Genomic DNA, 7,110 nt, shown 5'->3' with positions numbered 1-7,110 from the left:
CAGACACGGAGCTGCGTGGGAGGCAGAGAGGGAGGCTGGTTCCAGAGGCATCACCAGGACAGCTCTGTGATCTGAGGGAGCGCTCTGCAACATCCCAGAGGTCCTGATGAGATGGAAGCGCCTGTTTCTTTCCCCACCATGGCTAGATCTCTCAGGCTTAGCCGGACAGCTTAAAGGATACCTGACTAGAGGGCAGCAGCCAATTTGGGAATGCTGCCTGGAAATGCAGCATGGCATCCGGCACCCCTCACCCAGAAAGAGCGGGAGGGCCTGGAGATGCAAGCTGGACAGGGAGGACCCCAGTGGGTGAAAGGGAGACCTATTGACTGTGAATGGAGAAAAGGCCGAGGGGGTGAAATTAGGTTCCTGCTCTCTGTAAACCCAGTCTGGGTTGGTGCAGATCAGAGCCGTGCTCGAGGCCAGAGCCATTCTGGGCCTCGGAAATGGTGTTGGTTGGGAGGGACATTTACACAGGGTATGATGGAAATGTAGTGGTGCAAGCTCCTGCAGACCCAGCTGTCCCAGGGGACAGACCAGGTGGGGGTCAGTGCCTCGATTAGAGATTGGGAACCCCCAGAAGCCTTCCTTTGGTCCTGATGTCCCCCCCTCACATGCCTTCCATGCCAAAGGTGCGTTCCTGAAGGCTGGGACCAGTTGATGCCCATGGACAGTGGTGGTGAGAAGAGAGGACTGAGATGGTGAAAGGGGGGCAGCATGGCATGGGCAGGGGAGAAGGCTGGTGTGGTCTGCAGAAAGGCTGTGCCTGGACCTTGAAGAGGCACTGTCTTGAGTTGGTTGGGACCGGCTGTGCTGTGTGGAGGCTCCGTTTTGCAGGGCCCCGCAGCTGGGACTCAGATGCTTGTTGGGGCAGGCGGCTGCTGGGTTGGGTTCCTTGGCTCTGAGTGATTGCTGAACAGCACAGGGCCTGGAGTGTGGGGAGGACCTCGTATGGACTTGGTATGGGGCATGGGAAGAAAAGGGGCCCGGTGTGGGCAGCTCCTCCATCTGCCCCAGACCCTGAACTCCCTCCAGAGGGAGCGGAAGGCCATGGCTGTTCCCTCTCCCTGCCGGTTTGCTGGGAAAGCCACTTGCAGTCTCCTTGCTTGTCAGGCAATGCCCAACACATGCACAGTTGCAGAGGAGCAGCTGGGCTGGCACAGCTTGAAAAGGCTTGTAACACGATTAGCATTTCCCATGCTGCATCAGAACCTGGCAGGGCCAGGAGGGAAACCTCAGGGTGAGCGCCGGGGAATGTGTTACTGAGGGGTGTGGGCAATCTAGGGACCAGAGCACAGGAGTTGGAGCAGGGCCTGTACAATATCATTCAGGCTTAGTAAGAAGCTCTTGCTGGTCAGACAGAGGCTCATTCCCCATTAGAGACAGCCTGTGCTTTGGTGTTTGTCCCTGTACATCCCTGATCCCTTTGTAAAGCACTTTGGGATGTGTGGTGTTTGCAGCCCCTGGAATCCTGTCTGGTTCTTTTACTGGACACATATTGTCTCGTCCTGCCCGTCTGTCAGCTCTGCTGGGTTCAATTTACCTTGTAAACAGGAAAAGGGCTTTGCATTTCTATAACACCTTTGGTCTGTGGATGATTGATAAGCAGGAATTAATTCTACCATGCTTTTGTTGAGGCAGCAAATAAGTGCCAATGCCAAGGCACAGAAAGGCTTGGTGACTTACCCAAGGTCCTACAGGGAATCTGTAGCAGAATTGGGACTTGTATCCAGACCTCCTGAATCCCAAACCCATGCTTTCAGGAGAACACCCTCCATTCTGCTTTCTGGGTACACAGTGCCGGTGACTTGATACAATAGTCCTGGTATGTTCTGGGCTTTCAAACATATTAATGTTTCTAGGACTCAGGGGCAGCGCTATGTGTATGTCACTGCTACGGGGCGCATTAATCAAGTGAGGGGAGTAAATGAGGAGCGGATGCACTGCAGGGACCTTTCCCATGTATGAGAACGATTGATGGCATCTTTCCCTTCAGCCTCCAAATCTAAACAGCTGCCAAAAGCTACAGAAAAATTAATGGAAGGTTATTTGTCTGCATATCACTCAGAGCTGAAGGCAAGATTGATTTTTGATGGATGATATCCCTGTTTGTCAACAAGCTTTTTCCCCCCACTGTTATTGACTCACATGCTCGCTCTGGATTCAGGGGCCCCGTGTTACCTACCCAGAGTGAAGCAAGCCGTGAAAGGCCAGAGAACCGGGGGGTGCGATTGCTTTGTCATAGTTCACATCAGCCTCGTGAGCAGATGTCTGCATCTCCTGCTGGGATGGTGCGGAGGCAGCAGGGTGGTGCTCTGATTGGGGGTCCTGAGAGCTACATCTCGGTTCACGCTTGTCTGGGTGGCTGTAGGACCCATGTGGTTCTGCAGTACAAGCTGGTGGCAGGGAGGTCACAGAGCTTCAACTTGCACTGCTTGTGCCTGACCGTACCTGCTGTCTGGTTAAGCAGACAACTGCAGAGCCACGGCCCTGGCAGTCCGCCACTTCCCTGAGCTCTGCATCGGCACAAGGGTTGTTACACTGAGCTCTCTGTTTCTCGAAGCAAATTTGAGAGCATTGCCTCCCCCCTACAGCCTCTGCTCATTGTCTGCTCCTGTTTACCGTGTCGCTTCCTGCCAAACTCTCCAGGGGCCGTAGAAGAAATCCAGTCCCCGGCCCCTGACATGGGGAAATGATACAACAGGATGGAGCAAAGCAGCTCTGGCGACAAGCGCTTGCCCCTGCATAACAATGAACTCTCTTGGAGCTGACTGAATTTGGTGATATGGGCCCCAACAAGCTGCCCAGAGACCTGCAAGGTGGTGATTCACCGGCACAGTGAGGGTGTGGGCAGCAGCTAGAGCATGACTGTCAGGGGAGTTGCACACTGTGCTCCCTCCCCTTGGACAGTCACTCATAAACACACACTTTATCAGCTGGCCGTGCTCAGGGGAGCTACTTGTTCTGTGTGCACACAGCTCTTTGTCTCCGCAGACATCACAAGGACCACCAAGCCAGACAGTTGGCCTTCATGACAGTGGGTCAGCAGCTACCTGTGTCCTTCACGGTACCCTCTCCAAGGCACGCACACACTCTGTCATGAGCAGATTCCTTCCCAGCACAGCTGAGCGTGTTTTATCCACAGGCCTCCAAACAGGAGACAGATAGGAAATGTTGTCTTCTCTAGTTTGCTAGGAGCGAAAGGGGAACACCAGTAAACATCAGGCACAAAGGCCTCCTGCAAAGGCCACGATAGAAAATTTTCCTCTAAGCGACTTGCCTGAGTCTCTGACCAGCCCCAGGGCAGAGGCAGGATAGAACAGGAGTGCAGACACCCAGTCCCCTTGCTCTTGCTAGAAGGCAACTGTTCCTAGATAAGGCCTTGTCCACACTAGAAATGTTCTGATTGTGTAGCTGAATGGGCCAGCTCTCCTGTTCCAGCAGTTCTCTGAATTAAATAAGCTGTACCAGTTGGATATCAGCATCGGGATTATCCAGAAGCAACATTACTGCAGCGGCAGAAGCTTCTGATGTAGAACTGGTCTAATGTCAATGGTGCACTGTATCCTCTACCGCGGGGGTCAAAAGGGTTTTGTACCACTGGTGTGATGGCAAATCACTGTGTAGGGGGGTGCTCGAGGGGCTGTTTCAGGAAGCAAAGGACAGAGAAGACTTTTGCCAGCACAGAACATCCCAGCACAGCGCAGAATTGTGGAATCCTTTTCTCTTGCAGGCAGGTGTCCCCATAGCTGGCGTCATAGAGACTGGTGCAGCCTGTTCGGACACATCCTATCCATCCCCTGGGGCCAGTGCAGGATTGTTCCCTCCACTGTGTATTGCAAATGCTGTGTTTTGGCAGGAAAAGAAGCTTGGGGCAGCTCGCTCCGCTGCCACGTGAGCTGGGTGGGAGTTTCCTTTAGGAAGGTGGAAAGTTATTGTATTCCTTGTGCTGCCTGGAGACTCATCAGGCCTGTTGATTAGAAGTCACTCTCCTTTCCAAACAAATGAGTTAGGACCAACAGGGCTGCCAATATGGTTTCCTAGTGGGGAGGCAAAATCATAAGATGATCACCTCCATACATGGGGCTCTGAGTCCATGGGGCGGGAAGGGACTTGCTGCAGTGGGCAGAGGGCTGTTCCTTCCCTGAGCAAATGGTAGAACAGAAAGGAAATCTGGGTTGATTGGTAAGGATCACTTATCCCTGCTGAGACTGGATAAAGCTGCTGCAAAGTTGTGCTGCCCTACTGGAGAGCTGCAGCCCTGTGGCAGGGGCTGCAGGCTTCCCTCAGTCCCTAACACAACCTGCCCCATTGCTATGTGGATCATCTGTTGAAAGACATGCAGTGCCCTAGCCTGGAAGCTGGGAAATACCAGCAGGTCGTGCCCAGAGTGAAAAGGTACCACTCGGGCAGGCAGAAGGTACCACAGAGCACAGCGTGCTCAGGGGTCAGGCAAGCACAGAGCCTGTGTCCCCGGGACGAGGGCCGGCATACACCACACTCATCCAGATGACAGAATGGAAAGTCCCAGAGAATTCCTCTCTGATCGATGAATGAAATCTCTTCCCCAAAAATGCTGACTAGCAAAAGGACTGACCAATGAATCTGGAGAACAGTTCAGGTCCCACTTCCAAGATCTTTGTGTTCCTGGAACCCGAGGATATCTGAATCACTTGTGTCAGTTGGAACCACTAATGAATCTAGTGCCATGAGGCTGGGAAAGGCATCTGGGGGGAGGAGGGGGTTCAATTTCTGTTGCTCTGAATTGAGATTAAAATGGTTTCCTCCTTATCTCACTCCAGCTAAGGGGCAGGAAATGGATATAAATCAACATAGTGGAGTCAGAGACACAAGCCTTTATGCCTGCCGAGGCTCTGGCCACAGAAAACATCTGACACAGCTCCCAAAGGTCAGAGAAGAGAGAGGGGGCAGGGGAGCCACTGGGGCCAGTGTCCAGGCATCATAGAAGGGCTGAGAGGAGCACTGGACGCAGCGTGGGAGGGCTCAGAGAACAGGCAGGTGTTGCAGCAATGGATGCCTATGAACTGACCCAAGTGTTGGGCTCTCTCATGGGCACTGTCCAAACTGGCATCTGTTTAGGGCTCTCTCCACTCATAGAGGCTATCAGTAAATACTGCTGGTGTGACAGGCTTTTGCTGCTGGTACTCTAACCTGTCTCTTTCTAGCTTACAGACCTGAGAATCATGGAAGAGAAGTGACTTGCCAAAGGTCACACAGTAGGGCAGTTGCAGAGCCGGTTCTGACTCCAGTTGCCTGCTTTACCCACTAATCACTGAGCCAGTCCCTCTCCTTGCCCCATCAGCTGTTTTTCCCTACGTCTGTCTCCTTCTCCTACCTCTGTCCCTTGAAAGCTGGGCTTGGCTTTGACGTTTATCTCAGGACTGCTGTAAGAGCTAATCCTTTCTCTGCCTGCCTGCTGCGAATGATCTCTTCTCTTAGCTGTCTCAGAGCCCCCTGCTGGCACTCTGCTTATGTAGCCACCTGTGGCACCCTGACGGCGGCTGCTGCATCCGAGCACACTGCCAAGCTGTAACGTGGGCAGTAGGCAGATGTCACGGCGCTGGCCTCCTGAAGGGGAGCACGGGACGCTATGGAGGTGATTTAACTCAGTGACGCAGCTGGATGCTACACTGATGCAATGCTGATGTGCCGGATAGAACGACTGTCCTCTGCATGAGGGCATGAGGGGGTGTCACAGCGTGAAGCAACGATGCTGAGACACAACAGGATGGTTCAGTGTGGCACTGTGACTCAGGATGCGTTGCTGTGGCGAGCAGGCACAGGATGATGATGCAGAGGTGCCTGCGATTACTATTCCTTCTTTTCCTTCCCAGACTGACAAGAGGCCAGAGCCTGGTATTAGGGCCTCGTTACACCTTACGCTATGAGCTGCACAAATATAGATGGGGGTCAGTGCTGGCTCGGGTTTGGAGCGGTCACACTTCAGGCCAGAGGGGGCCCGGAGGACTGAAAGGTAAGAACCCCCCCTCTCCTTCTGGGCTTCCCCCAGTCCCCTGCCTCTGGGGCTTCCCCTCACTAGAGCACTACTTACTTGTGGCTGCCCTGGGGCGCAGGCCGGGAAGGTTAGCTTCTGGCTCAGAGCAGCAGGGGCTGGGCAGGCAGGTGAACCCCCCAGGGGCAGCCACCAGTAAGCTGCTGGTGAGCCAGGGGAGGGCAGTGGGCCTGGTCTGGGCCAGGGTCTGGGAAGAAGGGGGCAGGACGGGTGGGGTGTTTACACTGAGGTGTAACCTAGACTGGCCGCCCCTTAGCGTGACAGGAGCTGGGTGGCAGGGAGCAGAGCCCTGCCCTGGCGCTCTGAGCCCCACGCCACCACGAGTGCTGCAACCCAGCTTCAGGTGCTGACGCGTGGACAGGCTGGGGGTTACGAGCCCCAGGAGCCACGAGGCCCTGCCAGACCCCGGGCAGCCCTGGCAGAGGTCCTGCCGGCGCCACAGGCTCCCGTCTCCCAAGGGTCGGAGAAGAAAGCCCAGGACGCGCCCACGAGGGATGAGTGTGGCAGGGCACCCGGCGCCCGTCACCGCAGCTGGCACCCATGGGTGAGCGCACCTGGCAATGGGCGTGAGGGCCACCTACAATGTACTGAGGCTATGCGCAAGCCCGAAGATAGTGGACAGGGGGCCATACACAGCTGTCCCAGTGCTGCTGAAATGAAACAGGGTGACGTCACAGGGGCGCCTTGACGTCACGCCGCCGTGTGACGACACCCCGGGGGACGGGAGTGCTGGGAGGAGGGGGCGGGGCAGGTGGATGCTCCAGGGAACCGCGTGATGACGTCACGTTCGCAGTCGATGACGCAACCGACCGCGAGGCCACGCGTGCGTCACTCAGCGAGCACGCGGGCCAATCACACACGCAGCGCGGGGCGGGGCAGGCACGGATCCCCGCCCAATCCGCGCCCGCGTGACGGCCTCTCGCTCCGCCTCCTTCTCGCGGCTCTTCCAGAACCATAGCTCCCAGAGGGCAGCGCGGCGGCGCCCCGGAAGTAGTGGAGCATGGCCGGCGGACCCGGAAGCCCCGGGCGAGGCGCGGGCGGCAGCGCGCCGGCTCTGAGCGAGCAGGCGGCCCCGCGGC

General features: G+C 55.9%; 1 long non-coding RNA gene across 1 annotated transcript; it reads left to right on the top strand.

Moving 5' to 3' along the window:
* Positions 1-5,562: 5,562 nt before the first annotated feature.
* On the top strand, positions 5,563-7,086 carry LOC112551256. Its single transcript, XR_003095510.1, has 3 exons — positions 5,563-5,614; positions 5,853-5,992; positions 6,369-7,086. It is a non-coding gene; the product is annotated as an uncharacterized LOC112551256 (long non-coding RNA).
* Positions 7,087-7,110: the final 24 nt, after the last annotated feature.

This window comes from Alligator sinensis, unplaced genomic scaffold, assembly GCF_000455745.1.
Source record: "Alligator sinensis unplaced genomic scaffold, ASM45574v1 scaffold388_1, whole genome shotgun sequence".
Lineage (NCBI taxonomy): Eukaryota > Metazoa > Chordata > Crocodylia > Alligatoridae > Alligator > Alligator sinensis.
Note: the sequence above shows the minus strand (reverse complement) of the source record. Positions and strands in the feature narration are given on the sequence as shown.